Source organism: Canis aureus, chromosome 36, assembly GCF_053574225.1.
Source record: "Canis aureus isolate CA01 chromosome 36, VMU_Caureus_v.1.0, whole genome shotgun sequence".
Taxonomy (NCBI): Eukaryota; Metazoa; Chordata; class Mammalia; order Carnivora; family Canidae; genus Canis; species Canis aureus.
This window is the reverse complement of record NC_135646.1, coordinates 23,695,372-23,709,368: the sequence shown is the minus strand read 5'-3', so window position 1 is coordinate 23,709,368 and position 13,997 is coordinate 23,695,372. Positions and strand designations below refer to the sequence as shown.

Here is a 13,997-nt window from a genome sequence, read left to right as displayed (position 1 = left end):
GCTGCACACTGTTTTGCTTGTTTCTTTAGCTTGGCTGGCCTCTGCCTCTTCTGCTGTAGCCATCAATCATCCAGTTCTCCTTCCATGCTATAGGACATGTTTGTTTTTGTCCCGTGAGTGACAGTGGTTGCCTTTTATGACTTAGTGCTCATTAATAATTAGGTAGGTACCACATATGAGATCTCAGAATAATTCATGATCTACATTCATTCATTTATAAATATAAATGCATAAAATCTAACAGTCATAAAATTTTGAAACTTGAAATTCTTAAATACAGAGATGAAAACATTGCAAGCTGTGTTAGTTAAAAATAAGTTCTTGAGGAGTGCCTGGGTGGCACAGTCAGTTAAGCAACCGATTCTTGCTTTTGGCTTGGATCATGATCTCAGGGTCTTGATATCAAGCCTCAGGTTAGGTTCCGTGCTCAGTATGAAGTCTACCTAAGACTCTCTCTCTCCCTCTGCCCCCACTACCACCTGCTCTCTCTTTCTAAAATAAATAAATAAATCTTTAAAAAATAAGCTCTTGAGAATGATCGAAATGATTTAGTTCTAATTTTCATTTTTTAACTTTTTTCTTTTTGACTGCCAGAGAATCTTTCCTCATAAGGACATTCAACAGGAATGCTGATTTAGGATATTTAAATGTAGAGAAGGAGACACTTTGATTAGTTAATAGAAAAACAAACTAGGAACTGTTAGAAAGATAATAGTGGGCTTTCTTACTAATTAAGTTAACACACTGATACTAGACTACAGCAATAAATGGACTCTTTTTCCAAGTTTTCCTTCTTAGTCTACATTTTATATTTTAAAAACAAACCTTATGAAAGAACTTAACAAATTTTATTTTAATTAATTAATTAATTAATTAATTTGTATATATATATTTTGGAGTTCAATTTGCCAACATATAGTATAACACCCACTGCTCATTACATCAAGTGCCCCCCTCAGTGTCTGAGAACTTAACAGATTTCAACGAGTGGTATAAAAAGCCTCAGTGACAGTGATAACAATATTTGCATTTAAAAATGTTTATCATTATTTTGATCTGCAGCTTCAAATTATTTTTAAATATACCATTATAACAATCATATAATGGAAACATCTGTGATTTTAAAGTTTTTTTGGACTCTGATTTAAAATTATAAAATTCTAGGAAATCAACAAAATGTATATGATGTTGAATGCTACATTTTTTATGGTGATAAGATATACATAACGTTAATTCACCATTTTAGCCATTTTGAAATTCACAGTTCAATAGCATTAAGTGCATTCACATTATTGTGCAACCATCACCACTGTCCATCTTCTGAATTTTCTCATCATTCCAGATGGAAACTCTTCACCCATTAATTGATAACTCCCCATTTCCTTCTGCCTCCAGCCCCTGACCACCACCCTTCTGCTTTCTTTCTTCTTCTTCTTTTTTTCTTTTATATTTTATTTAAATTCAATTTGCCAACAACTCTTCTACCTTCTGTCTCTATGATTTTGTGAAGGTCATTCTTAATAGTGTTAAAAATTGATACCCACTATTAAGAGGAGGTGCATAAGAAGATGGGAAAAATCTGGGACTGGAGTCAAACCCTTTCTGCCATTTTTCCAGTTTGTCATCTGGATCAAATTATCTGACTTCTCTGAGGATCAGCTTCCTCACCTCTAAAATGGAACTAGTGGGGCACCTGGGTGGCTCAGTCAGTTGAGCTTCTGACTCTTGATTTTGGCTCAGGTCATGATCTTGGGGTTCTGGGATTAAAGTCTGCATTGGCCTTCATGCTCAGTGTGGAGTCCACTCCACACTGTCTCCTCTCCCTCTGCTCCTCCTCCCACTTGTGCTCTCTCTCTTAAATAGAAATCTAAAAAAAAAAAAAAAAAAAAAAAGAACTAGTAATTTATTATGCTGTTGAGGGGACAAAGATGAGGTAATGTATGTAAAGCATTTGGCTCATAATAGGCATTTAATAAATAGTATTATCACATATATAGCATGCTCTTAAAATATTAAATTCATTTCATTTACTAGCTTTCTGCAAGAGCTAGTAAAAAATAGTTTAATGTTAGGGTATGATGAATTCAAATCCATCTGGTTTCTATATGTTAGAAATGACTTTTTTTTTTTTTTTTTTTACCTTGGAAAGTAGAAATTGCAGATGATTGCATTTCACAAATTTAGGTCTTATTTTTTATTTTTAAAGATTTTATTTATTTATTTATTTAAAATTTTTTTAAAGATTTATTTATTTATGATAGACATAGAGAGAGAGAGAGAGAGAAAGGCAGAGACACAGGAGGAGGGAGAAGCAGGCTCCATGCCGGGAGCCCGACACGAGACTCGATCCCGGGACTCCAGTATCGCGCCCTGGGCCAAAAGCAAGAGCTAAACCGCTGAGCCATCCAGGGATCCCCAAGATTTTATTTATTTATTCATGAGAGACACAGAGAGAGAGAAGCGCAGAGACACAGGCAGAGGGAGAAGCAGGCTCCATGCAGGGAGCCCGGTGGGACTTGATCCCGGGTCTCTAGGATTAGGCCCTGGGCTGAAGTCTGCGCTAAACCCCTGAGCTACCCAGGTTCCCACGAATTTAAGTTTTAAACAGTGTTTTGATTTATCTATAGAAATAAAATTTTTTATTTATTGCTAGTAGAGAAGTGATTCAGATAAAAATCAGTGGTGGGCATTGACTCTTGGTTTGCATAGTGATTTAACTTAGGAATTTTCACCAGTGTTTTTTTTTTTTTTTTTTTTTAAATCATTCTCTATTTTTCCTATTCAAATTATTCTGTTTGAAAACAGAAAGAAAACAGTCTATGTTCTTTTGTCCTGTTTACTACTTGTCATTTCTTAGAGCATACAGAGGAAATAAGAGGTTTAACTTCAGTTTGCCAAATTTTGTTAGCTCTGGTAAAGATTTATAAAATAGTTCCTTTGTATTGCAGGAATCAAAGAATATGTTAAACTCCCCAAATAATCAAGTTATATATACTAGGCAAATTTTTATATTGTTAAGTTACATATTTAACCATTTTTGATTTGACCATTGACAAGTATTTACTTAACACCTTTAAAAAAAAACCTATTTATTTATTTTAGAGGGGTGAGGAGGGGCAAAGGGAGGGGGAGAGAGAAAATCTCCCTCCTAGGGAGGAACCCTACATGGGGCTTGATCCCACCACCTTGAGACCATGATGCAAACCAAAACCAAGAGTCAATGCCCACCACTGATTTTTATCTGAATCACCACTGAATTACCCAGGCGCCCCTACTTAGCATCTTTTTGTGAAAGAGTTAGGGAGTGGTTTCTTTTAAAAAAATTGATTTTTAAAAAAAATATAAATTCAATTTGCTAACATATAGTATAACAACCAGTGCTTATCATACCACATTCCCTCCTTAGTGCTGATAACCCAGTTACCCCATCCTCCACCCACTTCCTCTTCTGCAACCCTTTGTTTCCCAGAGTCAGTAGTCTCTAATGGTTTGTCTTTCTCACTAATTTTTTCCCCACTCAGTTTCTCCCCCGCCCTTCCTTTATGTTTCCTTTCACTGTTTCTTGTATTCCTCATATGTGGACATTGCTGCTATGAACATTGGAGTGCAGGTGTCCCACCATTTCACTACATCTGTATCTTTGGGGTAAATACCTAGTAGTACAACCCCTGGGTCATAGGTTAGCTCAATTTTTAACTTCTTGAGGAACCTCCATACTGTTTTCCAGAGTGGCTGCACCAGCTTGCATTCCCACCAACAGTGCAAGAGGATTCCCCTTTCTCCACATCTTTGCCAACATTTGTTGTTTCTTGTCTTGTTAATTTTAGCTATTTTCACTGGTGTAAAGTGGTATCATTGTGGTTTTGATTTATATTTCTTGATGACAAGTGATGTGGACCATTTTTTCATATGCTTGTTGGTTATGTGTAGGTCTTCTTTGGAGAAATATTTGTTCATGTCTTCTGCCCATTTATTGACTGAATTATTTGTTTTTTGGGTGTTGACTTTGATAAATTCTTTATAGATCTTGGATGCTAGCTCTTTATCAGATATGTCATTTACAAATATCTTTTCTCATTCTGTAGGTTGCCTTTTAGTTTTGTTGACTATTTCCTTTGCTGTGCGAAAGCTTTTTATCTTGATGAAGTCCTAATAATTCACTTTTGCTTCCCTTGCCTTTAGAGACGTGTCTTGTAAGAAGTTGCTCTGGCTGAGGTCAAAAAGGTTGCTGCTCGTGTTCTCTAGGATTTTGATGGATTCCTGTCTCACATTTAGATTTTTCATGCATTTGAGTTTATCTTTGTGTACGGTTTAAGAGAAAGGTCCAGTTTCATTCTTCTGCATATGGCTGTGCAATTTTAGGGAGTGGTTTCTATGAAAGACTTAAAAAAAGTTTAAATTATGGTCTCTTCCATCAAAGAGTTTACAATCTCCTTGGAAGGGGAGGCTGCCCGTGCATTAAAGTTTAAGGTTGTAGTTCAATAATAAGTTCAGGACCATGAGTTTTGAGAGAAAGATGACAATTTAGGGTGTACTCACGTTGCATCTGCATTGAAGATAGAATATCCTAATTTAAATGAGGCCCTGGGCCTCATGACAGAAGATGGGAGAGGTAGCTACCTAAAGGGTTTATACACATTAATGAAAGAAATGCAACATTGACACAATTTGCAAATCTCACTCCCTAAATAATAAGTGTATTTTAAATCTTCAACAAATTGATCCAGTTTAAGCTTTACTTCTCTCTGTGGTCTCCACTTGCTTTTTTTTTTTTTTTTTTTTTTAAATCACTGGCTTCTTAAAGGTAGAAGAATCTTTGTTTGAAAGGCATCAGGAATATATTAAGATTGCACCCCAAACTCAGCCCACTTCAGGCCACATATCTTCATCACTTCCTCTGGACAGATGGATGCCAAAAATCCAATTTGGCTGCATTAAGGGGGGAATATAAGTATGGGAAATGGAGAGACAGAATTGACTCAGGTGGATGGAAAGGCTTTCAGTAGTGTCCAGGGGATGAACCATTGAATCAACTAAGTGAGTGGAGAATTTCAATACACAAAGTTAGAGGGTGGCATAGTCAGTTAAAATTAGACGGCTGGAAAATTTTAGGGATTTTATTTCAAAAGTTTGTATCATTTAGTCCATATTGAAAATGGAAGAAAACAGGCATCCTATGTATGTATGTATGTATTATTTAATTTTTTTTTCTTTTTTTTTTTAGGTAGACTCTGTACCTAATTTGGGGTTTGAACTCATGACCCTGAAATTGAGAGTTGCATGCATGCTCTACAGATGGAGCCAGCCAGGCACCCTCATCCTAATTAGAATATTGTGCAATTTAGCATCACCAGGGAAGGGAAAGAGTAGCAATATTTCTGTTTGAAATTGAGGGCTTCTTTATCCAATTACATTTTTCAAAGATTGTTATAATCTGTGACTTTTTCAAAGAACAAAATGTCATTAGTAAATTGAATAGCCATGGAATTAGCAATTCTTGTATTCTTAAATTTGTATATGATGCATAAGGTTTCTTTCCTCAGTGGCTTAAACTGGCAGGTTAAGTTAAAGATGAAAACACCTAATATGGAAACTAGTGTTAGAGGAGGCAGCTTATTTCTGAAGAAGCCCACCCCAGGGTCTGTGAATTTTTAAGTTCTATTGTTACTTGCAATGCTGGCCAGCCATGTTTCAGGATTTTAGTTTCCTGTGGCTATCTCAAGAGACAGTTTGATAAACTGCCTTTCGCTTTCCTCACTTAGATGGGAGGGCCTGTGTGATTGGATATTTGAAGAGCTTTTAGCTTCTCAGAAGAAAAGCACTTAAGCAACTAATGAATCATAGGAGTCCTAATGTTTTCATTGTTAATATTTAAATTTTACTTCCTAGAGGCAGGAAAATCTAGATAGTTATATTCTCAGTTTTAGTCTTGGGAAAGGAGGAAGTTGAAATTTTCAGGAATTGAATGACTTTGTAACTTGAGAAGTATTGGATCACAAAGAACATGAACATGTTCTCAGTTTCTTTAAGAAAAAAATTCATGAATTGAAAAACTCTTAAGAAGCCTTCTGTTTATACCAAATACTTCTATACCATTAGAACCTACATCTGGGGACACTGTTCATGGAAATATAAACATGGACATCACAGAATGATTGAAATTTGACTTTAATGGATGAGAAGCAGTGGAGTTTCTATTAGATACCCTTTCCATTTTATAGGGTAGGTTGGAGTTGGTAGCCTAAGAACTGACTTGGTTCTACATGGATATGTCAGTAACATGAGCCAGAATGGGTCACATCCTAGTCCACAGTAAAAACAATGGTTCAGTTGTAATTGACCCAAGAATAGTTTTTTTCTCTGATTCATCTAAAAAGGCCACTTTGAGAATTGTCTTAGGAGCCTACTTTATCTCAGAAATATGACAACTAATAAAATTGTAAAAAGGAACAATTCACTGTTTTAGTTCATATACATTTAAGTAGAAAACTATTCAGTGTTAAAAGTATTGCCTTATATATCGACTCTATTCAATTTGAATCCTTAATGTTGTCAATTTTTATAAAAGATATGTTGAATACCACATTATTTCTTCTTATCAAGACTTCTTCCACAGTCTTTTTCAACACTACACCTAAATACTTAAAAATAAAAAACATTTCTAACACAGATTTTTTATTTATTATCTACCTGTCAGTAGTGTACAGGGTAATTTTATTAAAAACTTTGAAAACAACCATGAGAAATAGTCCAGACTCAGAGTTCATGTCAAACAAATTTACACTCTAAATAATAATTTTAACAAGCTACATTAATATTACATGCAAGAATATAGTGCATTATGGAGTAAAATGTTGTTTAAAGAAACAGGTTTTGTATTTCATATCTTTAGGGAATCCTTTAAGCCAGTTAGACTATTCAGAAAAATTACCCATCTATTATTTTAAAAAAATTGCATTAGTATGTTCCAAAGCTGCATTTATTTTCCTTTTTTTGTTTTAACTTTTGTAAAGTACAGCTAGAAATACCTATTAGAGATGAATCCTAGGAAAATAAATGTAAACAGAAATACAGCCTGAATTTATTTTTGTTCTTTATAAGAACTGTTTAAAGCCTGGCAGCAGAAGACTGTTGTCTATATAAAGCATTATAGTAAAAATGCATGGTTATCTCTAAATACAAAAGACGCTAGTTTTTTTTTTTTTTTTTTTTTTTTGAGAGGGAAAGAAGGGGTAGAGGGAGAAAGAGGGAATCTTAAGTAGGTTCCAGGCCCAGTGTGGAGCCCAACATAGGGCCCAATCTCACTACTCTGAGATCATGACCTGAACAGAAATCAAGAGTCTGACCCTTAACTGACTGAGCCACCAAGGTGCCCCAGGAAAGAATGTATCTTATGAAGGGTAAATGAAGTAGTTAGCTAAGAAAGGAAGGGAAATTTCCTTATTTCACTCTGAAACTTGGCAGCATTTGAAGAACAGAGCTTGAAATTTTGGGATGTTTTAAAGACCGTTTGGTTCACTGTCTTTGGAAACTGTTCTGCAATTTACTATCCACATATCACATCAGTAAGGTACTTCACCTTCAGAGATTTTACAAAACCTCACTGCTTGATTAAAATGCAGATAGCAACATTTTGGTGAGAAAATATTTTCAATTTTGTCAGCTTTGAAGATCTGTCCATATACAGCATAGGTGAGATAAAATGTTTTCTAATCTCAATTTTTATATAGTCTTGTTCATGAACTTCTGTTTGCCAACTGAAGCCCACTCTTTTAAGCTACTTTGCTTTGTGTGTTATGGGAAGACTTAGAGTGGATAAGTAAGAGATAGGCATGGCTCAAGCTTCTCAAACTTGTCTTGATGAAATGGAGAGTCCCACTCTTAGCCATCTTCTAGCAGGATGAAGAAACTTTCCTAAAATGTATGCAAAGTAAGGAAGGATAGGATAGGCCACATGTATATATCTGAGTCCAAAGACCATTTATAGATAGGTAGGTTGGTAGCTAGCTAACTACAAAATGTATAGATCTTTGGATCTATATGGATGGATATAGAGCTAGAGATATATAGATGTATAGATGTAGATATACATATAGATACATAACTCTGTTCAGCTCAAGACAGATGAGTGTTTAGGTGCTGCATATATAGGTTATAAGAGATTAAAAAGCTAGTCAATTTTATGGGTTTGCTTTCAGATTTGAACCATTTAATATTTGCAGAAATTTCATAAGATAAAAAAAATCAAGATATAGGAAAAAATAACATAGGAGCTCTAAATTCCTTCCTTTGAGTATATAATTTTGTCAGGAGAATGACAAATATGAATAAGATGGTATCCCCTAGGCCTCAAGAAGCTGACAAATCCAGTAAAGAAGTCAGGATAATTGGGATAAAAGATAAGATTTTGTGATGCATGAGTGCCTCACAATTTAGAACATAATTGTCTCTGAATTTAATTTGACATTGGTAAGAAAGAAGTAGTGTAAATGTTTAGGGTAAAAAAGAAAAATTGTACAAATGTAGTGGTTGGATGATAAATGTTAGAAGGCAGACCCATATATAGATGATAGACCCTCAAAGATGTTTTATGAGTTTAATATATTGATGATGAAAAATGAACCCTGTTCTTTAGGGAAGGATTTGGGGAATTGTGCAGTTGTACTGCTGGTATAAGACTTGTGGCTTCTTTTCCACATTTTATAACTATGAAGTAGAGGGTTGGGTCATTGAGCAAATGTGTGTTCTTTGGTTTGCATGAATGGTATGTACTTTGAATTCTCAAAATAGAACTCCAGTTTATTTTCTCAGTAGTCCCAATGAGAAAAGCTATATTTCTTAAATATGGTCAGAAAGCACTTGGGGAGGAATGTTTACTGTAGGAACCTGTGATTGTCTGCAGGCACCAGCATAAATATGTTTCCATTCCTGAGCCCAGGGGGATAATCTCATTACTAAGCCTGTGCAACATTCAAGTCAGTTTATTTCCTAATGCTTGTTTTAATATTGTAAAAGCAACAAGTGAACATGAAAAAAAAGTTACATAATATAATAGAGTATATAAGGAATAGTGAGCCCCCAGATCCCCAACATCCTGGAGGCAATCACTGTTACCAGCTTCTAATGGTCTTTCACATAACGGATGTTTTATTTTCAGAGTGAGAATGGTTTTTCTCTTACCTTGGGACAGCATGAAGGTAACTATAGTTCCCCAGCAATGCAGTCAGTAAATGATCTTTAACTTTTCTTTCCAAGGCAACTTTGAAACCTGAGTTTTGAGGAGCAGGATTAAGCACTCTGATCAAAGCAAGAGATACTTGAAGTTTTGTGAAGACACATCTCCACTGATACTGACATTTGGAAGAACTAAACCTAATAGTCATTTTTCTCCTCCCATCAAAACATGGGCATTTAATGGTTTGGTTCTAATTATATTTTTTCATTTTAAAATAAAAATTTTAGACCACATCTCCCTACTCACAAGCCTCTCTCTCCATTGTACTTGTGCTGAAATGACAAGCTGCGTTTAAGACAGTAGAAAGGTTGGCAGTGTCTGTCTTAGAATAAGCTTTCACATGCAGCTTCAAACACCTTTGTGGTTAGGGTTGTATTTTGACAGTTGCTAGGTAGCTTGAATCAGAGAGTGCAGCTGTGCAATTTAGGATGATTTTTCTTATTCCAGCCTCTAAAGAGAGCTAAATGAAATGAAACTATAATCAGACTTCTAAAGTGTTGAGGTTAGCCAAATATTTGGAACCCACATGATAGAATGAAATGGATGAGTTCTACTAAAGCACACACATATATTAAAGTATACCAGGGAATTTAAGTCAGATCAATGTAGGTGGGCTCAGTGTACACAGATGAATTTCTGAACTGTTTCATTGAAAAGAAAACACTAGGTTTGGGAGGTGCAGACCTCTTGGCCCAGGTGAGGGCTTGGCATTCATTCATTAACCACAAAATTCTACATGAACATGCTGTTTATGATGAAGAGTTGCAGAGAGAGACTAAGATTTCTGAAGAGTAGAAGAAAATGTAGAAATCCAACTTACCTGGTAAAATGTGAACAATATAGAATTTGAAACTTAGATATGGATTCCTGGGAAAGAGGTAAAAGAGAGCTTGTTGAAACTTTCCTGTTCTGAGGGTTTTCTTATGTTGGCAAGAAGGAGGCTGAGGTATGTGTGATGTAAAGAGGGACAAGCATTTGTTACAAACTGTAATAAACTGCTGTTGGAGAACAGTGTTCACAAAAGAAACAGAGAAGGAAAATAAACAAAAAATTTGTGGAAAGTTATCCAAGGCAGATCCTGGAGAAGGGCAGATGGAGAAAATAAACCAGAACCCATGGCTATGGAAACAGACAAGGTCAAGACTTGTCAAGGCAAGTGGCACTGTCAAGCCAGCTAGCAGGTGTTGTGTTGCTGTGTGGAAATTGCTTTAGGACTGATTCTTGTGATGGTGTTTGGAAAGCCAGACCCTTTACCTGGAGAAATATAAGGCCATGAAGATAGTAGAAATACTGCTTGCCCTGGAGATAGAGCAGGAAATCAAGAGAAGAAACATTCCCTTCTTTAACTAGAGGGAATGGTCCTTGCAGCCAACCTAAATACTTGCAGATCTGTACGTCTCTGATAGACTTCACAAAGTATCCTTTATGTCATAGGTGCTTGACTAAGTTGATGCTAAAGATTTGGTATTGAGGGAATTGAAGGGTAGGCCAGGCTCTGTTCCCAAGGCCACAGTCCACAGAGTATAACTTTCCTCCCTGCTGCCTTTAATCCCTGGATGATAGTAGCAGGCAAGAGAGTAGCAAATGCAGGGAACAGTAGGTTTGCAGTACTGTTGGCATTCTGGCATTAGCATCGTTTAAAATCTACAAGGAAACAATAATAAAAAATAAAATAGCTCTTCTGAGGGGGAGGGTCTTTCTTAAACTTTGCCTTGAATTTTAAAGGGACATTTACTGATCTCGATCAAGATAATTATGGGATGCCTAGTTGATACAGAGTAATGGAATTTTAAAAATATGTCAGTATGCTTCCCTCCTCCCCCAGTTATAAGAATGATTAATGCTTAATGCATGAGATTTAGAGAAACTTGATAGTCACAAGTGGCATTTTAAAGTAAAATATTCTTTTCTTAAAATATTCCATAGTGGGGGCGGGGAATGGGTTGAGGGGAAGATGCTTCACATTGAGGGGTTCAAGAGGGTTCAAAGAGTAATAAAGGAGATCAGACACATTTTAGGATGTGTAGAACTGGCCTTAAGTTAGGTCCACCAAATGTTGAAATATCTACCAAAGAAAGATCTCTCTGGGGAGGTCATTAAAATGAGAGTTAGATAATCATTTGAGAAGCTGGTTCAAGTTTGCTCACTGCTCCCGAAGTGCCACTGACTGTTTAATAAGCACAGATCCGACATTACCTTCTCATCCAAATTTTCATTGCTTCCATTAAACACAAATGTGCATGAGCATATTGGCCACCAGGAAACCTGGCCCACTTATCAGGTAGTGGCATTCCCTTGGGCAGGTAATTTAACTTTTCTGAGGCTTAGCAGTTTCTTTATTAGCAGTGTGACAGCATAGAATCAGATTTTCTCCAAGGTCCCATTCAGCTCTAAGCCTTTTGTTCTAAGGTATTGATCTCATTCTCTCTCTGTTTCACCCCATCATTTCCCTTGCCTTTAATGTAATTAAACTATTCTCAGTTCACATGGTGAGTCAAGTGCTTTTCTGAACATATGAACTTAAGGAGTGCAGGAATGATTTGAGAAAGTGTAAATCTGGCCTGGAATCTGGAACAGGCAACTGTCAAGTTGTCTTAATGCATATGTGTACGTTTGTGTGACATAGAGAATGCATACAGAAGATGTGAACTGATGAGCCAGCTTACAATTTTTAGTGATATTTGGAATGAGAAAGATTAAGATTGTGTAGTACTTGATGCGAATATGGGTCTTATAAAGAGAATAAACCAGAAAGCCGTACGTACTTCAGAAGAGCTACGTTATTGCTTATACTTTTCTCTCCCATCTGATCCTGAAGAAGATAAATCATACTGTCTATACAACAGCCATACCTAGCCACTCAAGTTCTTTGTCTTCTGTTCCATATGACTATAACTTTTGTTATATGGAGATAGGGTTTCTGGGAACTTCAGACTTTGGGGCGGGGCAGTTCTTAACATAGAAATAAAACAAAAAATTCAGTACATACATTTTTGGTAATGAAGTGGCTTATGAATATCATAGAATAACCAGCCTACAACCTGAAGAGTTTTTTCTACTGGACACTAATGGAAGTATTGTTTAACGAGTTGCAAAGGAAAATAATGTTATGCTTGGCTGCAGGGGTCTTTATTTGAAGACATATATGAAACAATTGGTGTTTATGAGAAAATGTGGTGCCTGAACCACCATGTTTAATGTCGTTGCTCTGGGAAATGTTTTCCATGATCCAAGTAATAACAAGAAAGACTTTTCCAATGATATCTAAAACATGGGTACAACTGAGAGGAGGAAGAGGAGACAAGAATGGAGGAAAGTGGTGCAAAGCAGCAGAGACAGTGGGGGAGAAAACACGGTGGCTTCAGGGGGAGCCACTTTATGTCTTTCACCCCTCACCTCGTGGGCCTGATACAGAAAAAGGCCTCTCAGGGGAAGCCAGAAAAGTAGGAAGGTACACCTTTGGATGAAGTTCAAGGGACCTTTAAATCTACACAAGGTGAAAAAGGAGAACTGGCACTTGGCTCTTTCACCTGACTCCCTTTCCCCAAGTTCTGATGATTACATATTAAGAGAATTTCTGCTCTAATTTGAGGCCATGTGAAAAATCGCTCATGGGCTGGCAGTTGGATTTGCCATTAATAGTGAAAGGTGAATGTAGAACAACTTCCAAATGACTCTTCTCTCATGTGTAAATAAGGATAGTTGGCATTTGATTTTGCTGTGTATTCGAATCTGTAGCAAATGCAGTGAATGAATTCAGTGATGGCTTTGGCCATGTTTTTGATGTACTGCGTGGTGAAAGTTGGAGGTAAGAGAGACATAACTGCATGCAGAATGAGGGCAACAGTGTCATTCAAGGGAGTGTACCTCTCAATTCCTGGCAACCTCTGCTGCATAGCTGCAATGTGGGAAGGTAAGGGAGCAGAGAGGATGACAGGGAGATGGCACCACAGAGTACACAAGCCTACCTTGCTCAACGAACTGACACATCAGTTGGAGACTACATAGTTCTGGCTCTAGATTGTCATGGGATTATATATTGTTTTACCACCTTTCTAACTATTGTCTGTTTATTATACCTTTTGAATAAATCTTCATACATGTAGGGATTAAAAGATATGTGGCCCTTAATATGCTCATTCATCTGCATTGATGGTAGATTAAAAGAGATGAAAGTCTGTAATATGCTTTTTTAAAAAAGATTTGTAATTATTTATTTGAGAGAAAGAGCACTAGAGAGAGAGATAGAGAGCAAGCCCGAGTGGGGGGCAGAGGAAGAGGGAGAAGCAGGCTCCCTGCTCAGATCTCAAGACCCTGACTTGAGCCAAACAGACACTTAACCCACTGAGCCACCCAGGTGTCCCTGTAACTATCCTTTTAAAACAGTTTGCTTTCAGGATTAATGCGTCCCATTGCTTCTTTTCATTTATAAATTTTATCTTTGCATTGACTGATTTTTCTTCAATATTCAGATACATGCAGAGATGTTGTAAGTGTAAGTCACTGATAGTGTTATGATTCTAAGGTAGTGGGATTGTTGGTAGCTTTGGCCCAAACTCTTTAAAAGTCTTTTATTTTGGCCTTGAGGATGAAACTAGTTAGCCTCTCTAGGAAACAGAGCTATGCTTGAGTTCCAGTGCAACCACTAGGAGAAATGCTTTAAAAAAATCCTTTAAAAAAGTTGTGGTAATGGAATATTACTCAGCCATTAGAAATGACAAATACCCACCATTTGCTTCGACGTGGATGGAACTGGAGGGTA

General features: G+C 36.6%; 2 protein-coding genes across 3 annotated transcripts in view; both read left to right on the top strand.

The window, feature by feature from the left end:
• LOC144306224 (uncharacterized) overlaps nt 1-9,461 on the top strand; it is a 53,194-nt gene extending 43,733 nt beyond the window's left edge. For both annotated transcript variants that reach the window (XM_077885665.1, XM_077885664.1), the window contains one exon: nt 9,256-9,461. The gene's annotated coding sequence lies outside the window, so the exon portion shown is untranslated. The remainder of the gene's footprint in view (nt 1-9,255) is intronic.
• PLCL1 (phospholipase C like 1 (inactive)) overlaps nt 1-13,997 on the top strand; it is a 326,629-nt gene that overhangs the window by 25,611 nt on the left and 287,021 nt on the right. The gene's annotated exons all lie outside the window — the stretch shown is intronic.